The 18,223-nt window shown below is 36.5% G+C and overlaps 1 protein-coding gene across 1 annotated transcript in view; it reads right to left on the bottom strand.

Moving 5' to 3' along the window:
• The window catches only part of elfn1a (extracellular leucine-rich repeat and fibronectin type III domain containing 1a), a 110,598-nt gene that overhangs the window by 31,405 nt on the left and 60,970 nt on the right, over positions 1-18,223 (bottom strand). The window contains exon 2 of the mRNA XM_082189283.1: positions 17,782-17,845. The gene's annotated coding sequence lies outside the window, so the exon portion shown is untranslated. The remainder of the gene's footprint in view (positions 1-17,781; positions 17,846-18,223) is intronic.

The raw sequence follows: 18,223 nt of genomic DNA, 5'->3' as shown, positions 1-18,223 counted from the left end.
TTTAAAAAAAAAAAAGATTATTATTATAATTTGTTTGGTAACTGTGTTTGCTGTTGCTAGAGAATTTACACATTTAACATGAACGCTTCTTTCATCTGGGCCCCCCCAAAAATCTTTGATTATCTCATCTGTCAGTACTCTATGGTTAGATGATCTTTCTCTGGGGGGGGGACATTAAATTTAACATTTAATTTAATATTCAACAATAATATTGATCTGCCTGCATTGACACTATTATACAAGAACTGAACTGAGCTGTACGATGACATCACGGTTTACTCCTGAGCGGCTATATACACTGAACAAAATTTTAAATGCAACACTTTTGTTTTTGCCCCCATTTTTCATGAGCTGAACTCAAAGATCTAAGACTTTTTCTATGTACACAAAAGGCCTATTTCTCTCAAATATTGTTCACAAATCTTTCTAAATCGGTGTTAGTGAGCACTTCTCCTTTGCCGAGATAATCCATCCACCTCACAGGTGTGGCATATCAAGATGCTGATTAGACAGCATGATTATTGCACAGGTGTGCCTTAGGCTGGCCACAATAAAAGGTCACTCTAAAATGTGTAGTTTTACTGTGTTGAGGGGGTCCGGGGAGCTCCGAAAACCAGTCAGTATCTGGTGTGAACCACCATTTGCCTCACGCAGTGCAACACATCTCCTTCGCATAGAGTTGATCATGTTGTTGATTGTGGCCTGTGGAATGTTGGTCCACTCCTCTTCAATGGCTGTGCGAAGTTGCTGGATATTGGCAGGACCTAGAACACGCTGTCGTATACGCCGATCCAGAGCATCCCAAACATGCTCAATGGGTGACATGTCCGGTGAGTATGCTGGCCATGCAAGAACTGGGATGTTTTCAGCTTCCAGGAATTGTGTACAGATCCTTCCAACATGGGGCCGTGCATTATCATGCTGCAACATGAGGTGATGGTCGTGGATGAATGGCACAAAAATGGGCCTCAGGATCTCTTCACGGTATCTCTGTGCATTCAAAATGCCATAAATATTTGCACCTGTGTTCGTTGTCCATAACATACGCCTGCCCATGCCAGAACCCCTCTGCCACCATAACCCCTCGATCCACAACGTTGACATCAGCAAACCGCTCACCCAAACGACACCATACACGCTGTCTGCCATCTTCCCTGTACAGTGAAAACCGGGATTCATCCGTGAAGAGAACACTTCTCCAAAGTGCCAGACGCCATCGAATGTGAGCATTTGCCCACTCAAGTCGGTTACGACGACGTCAGGTTGAGACCCCGATGAGGATGACAAGCATGCAGATGAGCTTCCCTGAGACGGTTTCTGACAGTTTGTGCAGAAATTGTTTGATTATGCAAACCGATTGTTGCAGCAGCTGTCCGGGTGGCTGGTCTCAAACGATTCTTGGAGGTGAAGATGCTGGATGTGGAGGTCCTGGGCTGGTGTGGTTACACGTGGTCTGCGGTTGTGGGGCCGGTTGGATGTACTCCCAAATTCTCTGAAACGCCTTTGGAGACGGCTTATGGTAGAGAAATGAACATTCAATTCACGGGCAACAGCTCTGGTGGACATTCCTGTAGTCAGCATACCAATTGCACGCTCCCTCAAAACTTGTGACATCTGTGGCATTGTACTGTGTGATAAAACTGCACATTTTAGAGTGGCCTTTTATTGTGGCCTGCCTAAGGCACACCTGTGCAATAATCATGCTGTCTAATCAGCATCTTGATATGCCACACCTGTGAGTTGGATGGATTATCTCGGCAAAGGAGAAGTGCTCACTAACACAGATTTAGACAGATTTGCGAACAATATTTGAGAGAAATAGGCCTTTCGTGTACATAGAAAAAGTCAATGTACTTTCATTGAGTTCAGCTCATGAAAAATGGGGGCAAAAACAAAAGTGTTGCGTTTATCATTTTGTTCATTGTATTATTTAAATTAACTTAATAACTTCTTTTAAAACAAAAATGAAAGTTCAAATCACTGACCTTACTTAAGCTGTACTGTGATGTTATTTTCTTCTGGAAACAAACATTTTTGCATTATTTTCCTGTTATCTCTGTAAAGCTGCTTTGAAACAATCTGTATTGAAAAAATTCTATATAAATAAATGTGACGACTCTGAAAGCAGTGACTGCAATCTGTGGTTATTTCCCTTTCAGAGGGCTTTCCGTTCATATGAAATCACAATATAAAATACAGCCAAATATGCCGCTGATACCGATATACATCTCCTGACAAACAGATGCAATATTAATGTTTATTTACCAAATCTTGCTTGACTGAGAATATTCGAATTTATGACCTATTGCACTTAAAGCAAATACTCCCCTGAGCCACATCAGCTCATGCTCAGGAGGTTAAGCCTCCCTAAAACTGAAATCCTAGAAATGAAAGCTTTTGCGAAAGTTCTGCTGGGAAGACTCAATTGTTACGTCACTTCTTTCTCATCTATCCAATCATGTTCTAATACTTGTAGTATAAAAAATCGGTACTTACACATCTGAGTTCGCAGATGCTGAGGCCTACATTCCCCTCCATCCTCCCCACCACCACCAGGATGGTCCCTTCCCATACCTCCCAAGGGGTCAGCTGCGCCTCTGCCTTCGTCTTCAGGCAGGAAATGCAGATTCCGTACCCTCGGGTTGCGAGCTACGGACGGGGTCTACGCCAAAGAACTTTATATCATAATATTGCTTGCTGGGCTTTTAATAAATGTATACTTGTTACTGTATTTTTCCTCCGGAGTCTTTCTGGTAGAACTGCCCTGTTTCACTCAATCACTTCACTTGGGAAGAAGACAGAGAGCATTCATCGGTCACACTGAGACAAATCTTCCCGTATATATGTCATGATTTTTGCTCAGCAAATGAGAATGGAAGAGGGAAAGTAGGCCTGAACAGACTATATGCACAATTCTTTCCACATTTTACCACATAATTGCTTCTACATATACAGTTAAAAGCATTATTAATTATCCAAAATATGAATTAAACAAACATCAAACTTCTTGTGGAGTTCAGCAGGCGTAGATTCCTTGCAGGCTGTGATGAGAGGACACAGATGAGAGCTCAATGTCTATGGAAGGGCTCCATGTCCTCATCAGCATCGGCAGTGAGAGAAGTCACACTCACTGTAATGAACATGTGACAGCTGCCTCTCAGCCTCGACTCACATTTATTTTCTTCATCATTACCTCTCTCGGCCCGAGTGAGCCTCGATTAACAAGCAAGCTCTAATTACTCTAATTATTAATAGAGCAGTAAAGCAGCCGTTTGACTCTTACATTGGGATGATCAGCATCTCATTGGGATCTTTGTTTATCCTGCCATGCAGATGTAATGGGCAATACAATATACAGCTTTCACAAAAAAAGTCACACTGTAAGCAGGCAATGCTGTATACGCATGTCCTGATTTTGCCAAGTTATGTAATCCTTTACCCCTGAACCCTAAACCTAAACCCTAACCCTACCTATAACTTATCCCTAAAATAAGAGTGAAATGATAGGTGAAGAACACTGATGTAGAAGCACCTAAAGCTGTGTTCACAGAAGCAGCGACAAAGCGACATGATCCCATTCATTTCAATGGAGAGCTGGCAACAAGAGTGCCAGTGACCGTTGGTGACAGGAGCCCAGATAGACTGGAATTTGCCCCTTTGTTGCAGATAAATATTCGCAATGACAGAGAGCACTCGATGTTTCTTGTTCATCTTTAATAAAAGGCATTTATTGTACTGATTCCATTTATATGTAGACTTTTCCTTCTAAAATATTTGTTTGTAGCAGCAAGAAAACTGATTAGTTGTCTACAACATGGAGTAACATCCCTGAATGTCATTCACAAATATTACTAGGCAACCATAGTGGGAAGACCCACTAGTCACCTCACCGCCAGCCACTGGCGACATGCAGCTACAAAGTCACTTGTAGTGTGAATACAGCTTAACCCTGTTTATAAGCCTAAACTTGACATAAACTGTAAACTTGTTCCTAAAATCTGATTAGTTGATTGGAATGTTGTTGCAGGATCAACAAAGATGTTGATACAGGAAGTAACATGTTGTACATACTGAAATCAGGTTTCATATTGTACAGTTACATTCACAAGCTGAACACTTCAAAAGCTGAATACAGCACCAGAAATTAGAGAACAGAATGAGACAGTTATAATATCAAAAGTTAGGCACATGCATTAAATAAATATGATGACACTGGCATATTTAATTAATTTAATTGATAAAAAAACACAATAAAATCAACTTATTAATTCCATGAATTCAATATTCTATAAACTTCAAATGGTTTTAATGCTGTCAATACTAGTGAAATTATATTGAATCATCCCATGTAGATACATTATATACCCATATAATGCTTCTTAAGAATTTGTGTTGCCTCCTCAATGACTGTTTATAGTCTTTTGAGCTAGTGGTGCATGAATCTGTGGTTTCCAGAGCTGTAACTTGACAAGTAAAAACTAATATGTCTGCTCGGCCATGTCATGCCTCTAGCTCTTCCGCCGGTGCACTGTTCATTTGGACCATTTGGAAATGGCTGTTGCCGGGGAACCGGCCCACGTGAGAGCTCCGGTCTCCACAATGGTTGACTTCCCTCTCTGCAAAGTGTGTATTAATTTCTGAATGCAATGCAATAGGAGTTAAATAAAACTAAATTGCTTTGTGATCAACTCTAAATTTCTAGATTTGTTCAATCAAAAAAAAAAAAAGAAAGAAAAAAAAAAAAGAAAAAAAAGAAAGAAGTGTTTTAAAGGCTGATCTCAGATCTACTACAGTAATCCATTCAAATAAGTCTGAGGATCAAGGCATTAGACACTTAACAGTAAAGCATGCTGGAAACTACAGGGACTGTGTAGCAGTTTCATTATATATTGTGTATGTCTACACAGTGCAATTCATGGTCTGTTTTGATGGAGGTGTTCTGTTGTGACAGTCGGTTTTGATGGAGCATTTGGTTGTTTATGACCAAAAAAAAAAAAAAAAAAAAAAATGTATTATGACGCACACTGTTAGACTTTGCCGTAATTTTACAGTTACTTACCGCAAAAAAGCCCAGTAAAATACCACTTATATTATTTACGGTAAACTACTGTAATATGCACTGCATTATGGGTATTTTGTATGAAATTTACAGTAACTTACTGTATATGGAATTTACAGTACTTTACTGTTTACGCAAAAGCAGTAGTGCTACTGTAAATGAAGAAGACAGATTTTTTCAAGTTTGTATATATGCATATTGTATTAATGTTTTAGGCATATTAAAATATCATATGATAATGTTTTATATTATATGATAATTTTTCCCCCATCTTGTTCTGCAGATGAAAATCATGAATCTGCATTCTTATTTTTAAGCTATGCAAACACTGGATGTTTAAAAGTTAAATAATAAATAAATAAAAATAAAAAACACGTTGATGGAAGGATTAAAATGAGTTCTTAGTGAGAGACCAGAGTAATTTTTTATATGAGCATTTTGTCAAAAAAAAAAAAAAAAAAAAAAAAATTATATATATATATACAAAAATTCACAACTGGTTCCCATACAGGCAATATAAATTATATAAATGTATTTTTATTTTATTTTAAATTAACATATATATATATATATATATATATATATATATATATATATATATATATATAAACTTTGCTTACACCTCACAAAATTTTAATTGTTGCAAAGCCCGCGCAACAACCTGGCAGAATGTAAACTGAGGTTTGTGTGACGTCACGTGTCGAGTGCGCGCTCATAACGGACGTCCCTGCTGAGAGTGGATCGCTATCGCTAGATGCCAGCTGGGCTTTTTTCTGAGGTAAGTACTTTTTACTGAACACATTTATTTTATAAGTTACTTTTATAAAAGTAAACCATTACCAATGTCAATTAAATATAGCAAAATTTATGAAGAAAGTAAATAATAAAATCGAATAGGCTTTTAATAACAGCTCACAGGACAGTCAAATTTTCCTCGAAACTGCCGCTTTAATATCCCATTAAATGCCATAGAATTGACTGACTGCCTTTTCCAGTAGATGGACCCAATCTAATATTTACACAAACAAAGGTTTTCTGTCCTTTTTACGACCAGTTATGGCATATTTTCCTCTTCAGTTAAATGTGTGGCGTTTTGAGGTAAGTTTGGCCTAGCGCGTTTTTTCAAAGGCACTCTCTCGCGCTCTCTCTGCCCCAGGCCCGGTTCTATGCGAGTTCTCAAACGCAAGAAAGAGCAGCCTCGATTGATACTGTTATAATATATTGGCGAAACAGATTTGCCAAACGCTCCAGTGCATATTTGCTTATTTGTTTTCGCGCTCTGGAGAACGCAGGAGTTTTTATTCAGTGCCGAATTATGCAGGCTCGCGAAAACTCTCATTAACAAAATGTAGACACGATGTAAGAGATGTGACAGCTACGTATAAATGTAGGGTATAAATTCACTTTGCACAGGATCGAAATATGACATGTTAAAATAGTAAGGCATTTAAAGCAATGTAAAAGCCGACTAATTAAAAAATATTCATTGCAAAATATAATTTTTTTTAAATTCTATGACAGTTGTTGGTAAAACTGTCATCTGATTGTGAAATTGATCAATCTAGCATTCATCCTAGATCTGTCATTTATCATGTTCTTAACATATAGTCATTTGCCAATAATCATTGCTGAAAAATAATGTTTCTTGCTTCTATTTCTCTCTTTTCCCTGTCAACAGGAGCTAACAGCCCAAAGGCTCTTTTAAGAGCCTCCGCACTGAGCATCTTTGACTTTGTAAGTATGTTTTGACTAACTATCAGATGCATTATGTGATTAACATATTGTAATGCAGAACTTGCAGCATAACTTTTTTAGGGGCACTTGTGTGAATCAAGAAACATTTCTGATTATTTTCAGTTGTACACTTTTTTTTCAGAATTCTTTGAATAGAAAGTTCAAAACAACAGCATTTATCTGAAATAGAAAGCACTACTGTTCAGTCAGTATTTTATTTTTATTTATTATTTTTTTTGGTTGTTGAATGAAATGAATAAGGATGCAAGGCAAGGATGCATTAAATTGAGCTAAAAGTGACAGTAAAAACATTTGTAATGTTACAAAAGCTTTCTATTTCAGATTTAAGTTTGAAGGGCCATAAAGTTACTCAGTGTACCTTTAACGTAATTGTACATTCAGGCAATTAATAGAGTTCCCTAACAAGGGATGTGCAATAAAGCTATACTATTTAAACTAACTCGACTGGTAATAACTTCTGTTGCACAAGTTGATTCCTCGTCTGTCCATGAACAAATTTAGATTAAATAAACTCATGACCATTTCTCACACATTTTCTCTGTTTTTTTTTTTTGTTGTTGTTGTTTTTTCAGATCAGCCATCAGTGGTTTACCGGTATGGAGGCCAGTCAAGACCAGCTGGGATGCTTTTTTTGCGTATTGTCATGATCCCTGCTTTGATTTGTTATGAATTCAGTTCTCTTTTTGCATCCTCCTTTTGATTCTAAACTGAACTCAAATGCAATTGGGTAAGAGACAAACATAAATTACTAAATTGGGGAAATTGAGAGATGAAACCATGCTGACGACCTCTGTCTGTGGTGAAGTAGTGAGTTTGACGTGTAATTAAACTCGAGGTTCTGTGGGGTGCGGACTGGATCGATTCCATTCCTAGAGCTTCTGGACAAATCTTTGGGGTGCGGACTGATGGGGCAGTGAACCCGAGGTTACCCCGTGAGTCAGTCCTAGAGCTTCTCATGTACGACTTTAGGGAAAAATCAGTTTTTTTGGATAAGTTGATTTCTTAGGCGTGCCGCAAGAACACCACAGACACAGTGTAATCACCATGGGAAAATCTCAGCGTAAAACTGGGAGTTGAGAAAAATATGATACACCGGTGTATTGCCAGATGAGAAATGTATCTATATATTATCTTTTTATTCTTTTAATTTATTTTATAACTGTACTGTACATTTTTTTTATTGTTTTTATAACTGTTTTAAAGTGCCCCTATTATGCTATTTACTACAACACTTACCTACAACAGGTTTACATGCATCAAAGGTAAAAAAAAACGGTTTATTTTTCTCATAATATACATTTGCACATCACCACATTTTTTCAAAGATTCTTAAACGGCTCGTCAGATGAATCAATCTCTCTAAATCCCTCCTTTCCACATGCTACTGGCCAGACAGCTCAGTCTGTTGTGATTGGTTTACTGCATACAGCGCGCGTCTTAAACAAAAACACCCATTGCCATAACAACATCAGCTGTCCTGAGGCTTCCTACACTGTAAACTAAACACAGTAACAAACAATGACGTCGATTTTACCAAATCAATCCGAACGCAAGTACAATAATGAAACACTGGAAGAACTAGTTATTCAACCCGAACCTCCATCACAAGGACGACTCAAGCAGGACGTTTCTTAGTGATACACTGCATTAATAGACACAGTTATAGATAATCCTGGCCCATAAACTGATTAGCATAGGTATTTAAAGGGTTAGTTCACCCAAAAATGAAAATTCTGTCAGTAATTACTCACCCTCATGTTGTTCCAACCCCGTAAGACCTTCGTTCATCTTCGGAACACAAATTAAGATATTTTTTGATTAAATCTGAGAGCCAGATCACTCCTCCATAGGCTTCTAAGACATTATAACTTGCTGGCCCAGAAAATGTATTAAAGAGATCGTTAATATAGTCCAAGTGACTACAGTGGCTCAATCTTAAGTCTATAAAGCGACGAGAATACTTTTTGTGCGCAAAAACCCCACAAAAATAACGACTTTATTCCACTATTCATTTCGTTTTCTCTGGGCCTCGAGTTTTTTTCACGTAGTATAACTGCGCAGCGCTTCTGTGTTGTACGCGAATAGTGGAATAAAGTCGTTATTTTTGTGTATTTTTTGCGCACAAAAAGTATTCTCGTCGCTTTATAAACTTAAGATTGAGCCACTGTAGTCACTTGGACTATATTAACGATGTCTTTAATACATTTTCTGGGCCAGCAAGTTCCAATCCCTTAGAAGCCTATGGAGGAGTGATCCAGCTCTCAGATTCATCAAAAATATCTTAATTTGTGTTCTGAAGATGAACGAAGGTCTTACGGGGTTGGAACAACATGAGGGTGAGTAATTACTGACAGAATTTTCATTTTTGGGTGAACTAACCCTTTAAGTAAGACAGTGATAATGTGAGTTAGCCAGTTAGCAGGAGACCAACACAATATAAAACTCAAAACTAATTATTTAGAACACCATCTTTCAAAAGCAAGCGGTTTGCGAATCCTGCATTGAACTCCGAGATTTGAGAAGCTGTCGTCAGTGAAATAAAGGGAACACAGCAAAAGTTTAGGATTAAACTGCAATGATATCATGGTAAAGATGAACTTTAACCACTGATTCTTCACATGCTCATCCTTGGGCAGTGAAAATAAAACTGGCTTTACCGTCACATTGTACAGCACAGCGTCTTCTCAACATGATGCTATCCAGCATCCACAGGGATCAGCTGTAGTGTTTGAAGGGGTTCAAGTTTTCCCTGGTGTCGGCAATATGCTAATGTTCCGTCTTGACGTCACCACTAAATGGCTTATGACTCGTTTGAAAAACGATTAGGCCTCAGAGGCCTCGTTCACACTGCAGGTCTTGATGCCCAATTCTGATTTGTTGGCTATATATTTGATTTATTTTTTTTTGACCGTCGGTTTACATGTTCTTTCAATTGTGACCCATATCCGATTCAGGTGTTTACAATTGCCATACTATCTGAAACATTGCGCATGCTTAAAGGGTTCAATTATCTTACACAGATGGACAAATGCGAAATATGCTTGATGATAGCTCTGCGATATATGCGAAGTTCGCCAAACATCACCATGATTATGAGGCAGAGGAGGACGAAAAGTGCCATCATTGCAGTGCACGCATATGCTTCAGTTATTGTGTGCTAGAGAGATCTCAGGACTGGTAGGAGCATATTGTGGCGAGCTTTAACGAGAAGCAGTGGGTCCGAAATTTTAGGATGAGCAAGCCAACCTTTGATATGTTGTGTCAACGTTTGTCCACATTCCTCTCCTATGACGACACAACGTTTCGACAGGCCATCCGTCCCTTTGCAGACGCGCATCGGGGTTGCTCTTGTCATTAAACCGCGGAGAAGTAGCCTAATGCCTCAGAAAATCCGATCAGCCTGTTTACTTGACAGTCGCATTGGCACATATCTGATTTATATCTGATTTATTTTCACATATGAATGAGGCCTGAAACCGATCTTGAAATATCTGAATGCATGTGTTTTTTTTTTCCTGTTTACACTGTCATAGAACACATCTGATCTGTGTCACACATGAGCAAAAAATCAGAATTGGGTTACATTTCACTTGTAAACGAGGCCTTAGAGCTGTTACACATTACATGAAAGGTAATTTTCAGAAATCCATAATAGGGGCACTTTAATTTTCCTTTTTTGTAATTTTGTAATTATTTTAATTCCTTACTGTGTAAAGCACTTTTAATTGCCAAAGTGTATGACGTGCGATATAAATAAAACTGCCTTGCCTAATGTTGCATCACAATAAATAAATAAAATGGATGTAATTGATTGTGAGAGTGAATAAAGAATATGCTGATGCACATGGACTCAAGTCACTTTTTTTTAATTTATTAAATTAAATAGCATTCATGTAAAATATAAATAATAAAAGTGTAAAATGGGCATAATACTGTAAAATGAAATTGCGGTAAGGGCATCATACTGTAAAATGAAATTGCGGTAAGGGCATCATACTGTAAAATGAAATTGCGGTAAGGGCATCTTACTGTAAAATTAAATTGCGGTAAGGGCATCATACCGTAAGACACATTTACAGTAAGCTACTGTAAAGGGGAACTTACGGTAACTTACTGGCAATAGTGCTGCCAGTAAGTTACCGCAAAAATACGATAAAAAGTCTAACAGTGCATGGTCTACAAGAACCATTACTGGTCACATACTCTAAGCACTGCTTGTTGGTAAAATGTTTCTCCTACCTCTCTCTCTCTCTCTCTCTGACAGGTGAAAAGGATTGATGCACTTAGTAAACCTCAAATAAATCACAAGGTCATTGCCATGCCTCAGTGACCTCTATAAAAACACATTTATATGTGGATACACTCATGTGTCCTCTAGGTATAGCAGTACTCACTGTTTATCAGCTGCTGCAGAAAAAAAGTTTATAATTACAGAAAAGTAAATAGACTTTTCAAAGTAATAATTATGGTTAATTTACAATATAAATAAAAAATCAAATTGTATTTTAAAAGAGAATGCATGTCATTTTTACTGTGTGATATACGGTAGTTTCTTGAAGTACCTATTAAATTATGGGGAAACCATGAATTTAACAAGCCAATGTGTATACTTTCACGATTTCAGTCATTTGAGTAATGATTTGCCTTATAATTTATTGGGAAAGAAGGTCCTGCATTAATAATCACACTAGATTATATTTCTTTTAATTTTCCCATTTTGTCAAGTCAAGTCACCTTTATTCATATAGTGCTTTTGCAATACAAATAGTTTCAAAGAAGCTTTACAGTGATACGTCTTCAAAGTGAAGTCTTCAAAGACAATTGTGTCATTATTCAGCTCAAGTAATCTCAGTGTTGATTCAGTTCAGTTCAATAACTGAAAAACTCATCAATTATGAAATAAGTTAAATTCAGCTATAAACAGCTCTATAAAAGACAATGGTGTTATTCATTTTATGTCAGATCAATGTTGCTTCAGTTCAGTTCAATAACAGTGACGACATTGCAAAATTCATCAACAGAGGGTGTGCATTGATGCCAGCCGGGACATGTCCCCTCAGCTGGACTATAGTGGCAAAACATCTTGCAACATGACTGGCTTGAGTAAGGGAAACTGCAAAAATGAGAGTAAAACACACAATAATCTGCTTAAATTAAAGGCAGTTGGACTCGACAGTGATCCTTATAACTTACCAAAGAACCAGTGGTGCATGGACATTGGCATGTGGCCAGAAATCGAGTTTCCTGACATTTATATGTACATGATTTAGATGCTGGGGAAATACATAAATACGCTTTATCTGCTAGACAACACTATAAATACAATATAAATAGATCTAAATCTGTATGAGCACTAATACCATTGTTATATCTTAATAGATGAAATGATTGTATGGCAGAGCTAATGTTAATAATTAAAGAAAGGTAAAAAATACTTTTCAAAGTAATAATTCTGGTTAATTTACAATGTAAAGTAAAAATCTAATTGTATTTTTATAAAGAGAATACATGTAATTTTCACTGTGCAATATAGTTTCTTGAAGTAAAATGTGGGGAAGTCTGGATGATTACTAATATAATTTTTATATCTCATCATATCACACAGCCCTTAAATTTTTTAGACATTATGACTTTCTGTAAAGCCCCTTGGAAGCGATGTGTATTGTGAAGTAAAATGTAACATACATTTGATTTGATGCTTGTTTGTACTTCAAGACAGGATATGTTGGCGAAATTAAAGTGATGAGGACATCAATGGATATTCTGGTTGTTTCAGAATATTTTGTAGAAACAAAACTCCGCCCACTGTGACATCATGTGCATACCCTCTATTATGTAACAAAGTCGAATCAGCTACAAATACATTGTTTGTAATATCAATACCATTCTGTTATGGTGAAGGTCTGCCAACCATAGTGTCTAGTTTATTATAAATACATAATAATAATAATAAAATAAAATAAAACATTATAGTTCAACTCTTATCATAGGGGTTCATTGGGAGACTTGCTTTAAATCGGCTCTGTTCGGTAGAGGAAGTTGAAATTGCATGCGAGATGATAAGCTATCACGTCCGTGCCGGTTTTGGAGATGCAATTGGCTTTTATTAATCCTCTCTACTTTCAGCTAGCATTGCAGAGAGTTTTCTAAATGTAAGTCATTAGAGATGAACAATTGCTTTAAGCTGATGCAGCACGTTGTACCTCTTTTTCATGCCCCACATAGATGAAATGATTGTATGGCAGAGCTAATGGCCATGGCTGTGGGAGGGATGCCTCTTCTCAGCTGGAAATAAAAATGATGACATTTAAGAAATGCGTCCGACTGATTCGTTGAGATGAATAACATTAGCGGCGCAACAGAAATATATTTACCTATTCTGGAGATGTTAGGCTTCAGGGGTTTTAAAAAGTCACACAACACGCAAACACTCTTTATGTTCCAAATCATTCCACACCAAAAACAGTGTTGTGCATAGAAAGTAGAATGATATGATGTGAAACAGTCTGGAGTTTCGCTTACTCAATGTGAAAGTGATAGTGAGCGAGAGCCCAAGAGGCAAGGAAGAATATTGATGATGTTCTGAATTACTCAGGAGAAATGCATCTTGAGAGCTAGAAAGCTTCAGAGGAGATGTCTATTAAAGGAATAAGCTACAAGAGGCTGTGTGTTACAGTGATTTTACCACGGGGTGTTTTGGGGCATGATGTGAATCCCCTTAGCCGTGGTAAAAATCACAGGCCTTGCCTTTGAGGAACAACAGCAACATCAAAAAAGGCATCAGTTCACTATATAGTTAAATAGTTCTCAAAATCTGAATAAACGATTCGTCCCCCAAGTAATATGCTCATTAGGAGAACCGGCAGTTACCAAGCAATGTACCAAATTGTCAGTCTGTGCATTAGTGGTGGGGATTTTTTGGTGTTTCTTTCTGCAGGTTACACAGGTGTCTTCATAAGTGAGGGATTTGAATCATTCATTTAACCAATTCATACAAGAACGCTAGAAACAGTCACTGAATCATTCATCAAAGTTATGTTCAGGAACGTAAACAAGTGTCTGTCTTTTTGGTTGAGTTCTTGAATCATTCATTCAACTGATTTGTTTAAAAACAATGAAACATTTAGTAGCAAAACTCTGTACTGTGGGTTGCTCTGTGTTAAAACAGTTCTGCTATTTTGTTGGCAGAGCAAAAACAGACTAAGTAACTGGCAAAATTGTGTCTAAAATGTGTTTATTAAACTGTTTTATATTCCAAAATCATGCTGCCTCTTTGTTTCTCCACAAATGTTGTTGCTAGTTCTGATAGACAGATAGACAGTAGATAGGTAGGTAGGTGTTGGATAATACATAATAACAACAGTCATTAAAGACATTATGTCCTTTGTGCATATGGAATGGCAAAAAATAAATGTGAATCCCTTTTGTTTAGGAGGAGGAGGCAGCCCAGTCTAGTCTGAGACATCTGTATAGCAGCGAACACAAGGTTCAGGAGATAACTAATGTGTTCCAATGCCAGATATTATTCAGTTTACATTGTTTATAGGACTAGAATTCATAAATTATTGAATACATGACCAAATCATTCATTTTCACCACTAGAAAATATGATGTATATTTGAAATCAACCTGGGCTCGATAAACAGGATTCCAGACAGACAGTACATTTTAAATATCTGCCTCAGAAATTCCCCTCACAAATGCCTTGCATTATAAGGGAAATCTGTCCGTCAAATCAAGCTGTCTGGATACAACCTCTGAAGGCTCTCTTCCATCCCATCTCCCAAAGTGAAAAACTTAAAAACTCTAGTAATTACTGAAATCATTGTAAACTTTTGCGATTTTTGTTAGATTTTGAATAGTAACTCCTTCCGATGGATTTGGTAACACTTGAGTCATTACTAGTGTGTTACCATGATCTTCACTTTAGAATACTGATCCAAATTATTAGTAGTTCCTTTAGAAGGATGTAGTAATACTTGAGTCATTACTATCCAAAACCTTACAAAAACCTCAAAAGCTTACAACTTCTTCAGTCAATATTAGGGAGTTATCATGCTTTTCACTTTAGAATACTGATCTACATTTTGAGTAGTTCCTTTAGAAGGATGTAATAATACTTGAGTCATTACTAGTGGGATACCATTAACCTTATATTATACATTAGGCATTATTCATGTTGATTATGAAGCTGTAGTAGTTACAGTCCTCTGGGAGGTTTAAAAAATATATATAGTAGTTACTGATTAGCTAATAGTGAACTACCACATTCAACTGAGTGCTATTACTTACTAATTCGTTATTAGAGTTTCTTGTTAGTTAATAATTGTTACTGGAGTGTTAATAATGCGTTACTCATTTGTTCCTGTAGTTGTTCATTAATGACGGAACAGTATTCTAAAGTGTTACCAAATATTCCTAATATTCTAAACCTTGTATTGAAAGTAGCTAATTTTACAGTACCTGTCGAGACATGCCTTCAGAAGCACCCGTAAGAGCTGTGTTTGTGATGTTTGAGTTGAGTTTCTCGCAACGCAAGAAAGGGGCGTTTGCTGTATTTTTGTAATTCCGCTAGGTGCCACTACACTGTAAAACAATTTCGAACCCTCCCAAATCAAAAATTTCAAGTGACCGATAACATCAACATTTTTCAATTGGCCCAAGTGAAATTCTTGTTGCAATAGTCTCAATGAGAAATAATAAGTCAGACTAATTGAAAAATTTTGATGTTATCGGTCACTTGAAATTTTTGACTTGGGGATGTAATTTTTTTTTTTTTACAGTGTAGTGTTGCAGAAACGACTCTCAAGCAACAGCATTCGACACGAAAAAACACAATTCCGACTTCTGTCGAATGAATGCAGATCGAGCTAAACTTGTACTGAACCTGAAATATTCTTTCAAGTATATTGTTCTCATTCATACAGGTTTTGTGTTAATGAATTGTCCCGTCACCCTAGAATGGATAATCAGTAAAGAGAATGCATGGATGTTAATGAATTGGTGCATATTTGGAGGATTTTCTAAGCTCAGTTCTCTCCCCTGTGAAGACAAGCAGAGTAAAGCAGCATCTAATCTCTTTGGCATTGCCCCACTGACAGTCTGGGTTGCATCAGCCAGTGTGAACTAGAATGAATGCACCAAGACTAAACCGACAGATTCGTGCAAGAAGTCATCACACGTGGTTGCTGCTGTCAGTGAATAGCCTCAGAGGTGGAACAGTGCATGGTGTCTAGAGAAATATCCATAAGAACTAAGCAAATTAAACTGTCTGGGCTATTCACTATGATCAAATATTTAAGATCTTTCATATTTGCCACTTAATGTGATTTATAAGAACACAAAGGATTGGCCCGTTCTTACTAAAATTAAGCTGTCATAACGGTTTCCATAGACGTCCATGTCATCAATCTCTAGAAGAGGGCAGAGGCTGTCAGCTGTGATGATAATTAAAGTCTCACTGACAAAGATGATTCAAAACATGAATGAAAATAGAGTTTCAGTATCCTCTATATGTGGCTTTGAAATACCATAATTATGTTTTTAAACATAATGACACATTATATTCGTGTGTTTAATGCATTTTCTTTGTGAAACATTTGACCAGTCTGTGACTGGATCTAAGGGCGGGCTTGCAAAAAGTAATTCTTCTACCAGTCTAAATAAATAAAATGATTACGGTTACTGATTCAAAACATTAATTTGAAACAATTAATGATGTTAAATTTATTAATCAACCCTGCCCCATATGTACATTTTGTAATAATGAATTTTCCAAAAGGTTTCAAAGCTGAACTGAAATGTATCTTGAAGCGTCTTATAGATGGTCCATTACACTGAAAAACAGTGGCTATGTATGAATAACATTTTTTTTATATATATATATATTTTTTTTTTTTTTATGGCACATAATGAATGCATAAACTCATCTTTGTGAATAACCCCTAGTCTTGGAATAAACAACAAACTTGCGAAATGTATTGATGTGGACTTTAGGGGACTGATAGACCCAGCTAACATGGGATGTTTCCAGAACTTTAGCTAATGCTGTGACAAGGTTCTCTCAAAGTTATGAACAAACGTTCTTCCAGTAATGTTAATAAAACATTATTCCAATGTTATCTGGTCTTTAATAATATTAGTTAAAAAACATTATACATTGCTAATGCAGCATTTTTACCTGAATTATTATTATTTATTTTTTAAATGTTACTTGTTCAGAGAAGATTTAGATTAATGTTCCCATAGTGTCGGCTATCGGCTAAAATGGACCAAGAAAATAAGTTTTTGAAACATTTTAAAAACAAAAAAAAATTACGTTTTTAAATGAGAACATCTAGAAATATATATATATATATATATATAAATATATATATATATATATATATATATATATATATTATTATTATTATTATTATTATTATTATTTAATTTTTTTTTTACTTAATGGGAATGTTAGCAAAACATTCTTAGAACATTTTTGTTAGCTGGGCAGTGAAAAGGAAATCAATGATCAACAAATTGACTCCAAAAATAATTTCTATTCCATGCTGTACTCATCTGCCACAATAATGTAATGTCTTTGAATGATAGTCTCTTGAAAATTTTTCTATAGGCAAACACTGATATATGCCATTTTAAATATGCAAGATTATTTACTCACTACATCATGCAACAAATTTTATTACATTTTATCAACTGACAAAACTAGAAATGAAGGGAAAAAAACTAACAAGGAGAAACAAACTAAAATCATCTGTTATCACTCTTCAAATATGGGTATACATTCAGTCAGTGTCTGAGAGCCTCTATAGACATCGGAGCAATAACTGAATGTGAAGTCTTAAAGCTCACAGTGCTGATTTAAAAAGGGGCAGATCCAATCAGAGAGGAGGACACTGGGGCTTTAGAGCAGGCTCTCGCAGTGCCACTATTCAGGTCATGGAGCCATTCCAAAATTGACTTACCCTGGTTAAACTGTCTAGTGATCGCATGCATGTCTGAGATCCACCACTGGTAGCTGGCCAGTTCCTGTGGGAAAAAAAGGAGACAGAAAAGATGTCACTTTGTGCATTAGAATGTATAAGTGACTTTGACATCACAAGACTTTGCCTTAGACATCAAAACAAAAACGCAAAATGTGAGATGGACTTTCATTGTGCAAAAACTGCCCAAAAAAAGAAATGAATAGTAATAATAATAATCAAGCAGCCAAAATCCTATTAGCGCTACTTCTCCTGACTTGCCTAAAAAGAAGCACATGAGACAACAAATATTAATGGCAGCTCTTTTCAGCGCTTTTACTTTTTTCGTGATGAGTGTTTTACCCATGGATAATTCCTCTATTTATATCATGCAATACTTCATGTCTTTAGAAATTAATATTCACTGCTCAAAAGATGCAATGAT

The sequence above is a fragment of the Leuciscus leuciscus genome (assembly GCF_965113295.1).
Source record: "Leuciscus leuciscus genome assembly, chromosome: 1".
NCBI lineage: Eukaryota > Metazoa > Chordata > Actinopteri > Cypriniformes > Leuciscidae > Leuciscus > Leuciscus leuciscus.
This window is presented reverse-complemented; position numbering and strand designations above follow the sequence as displayed.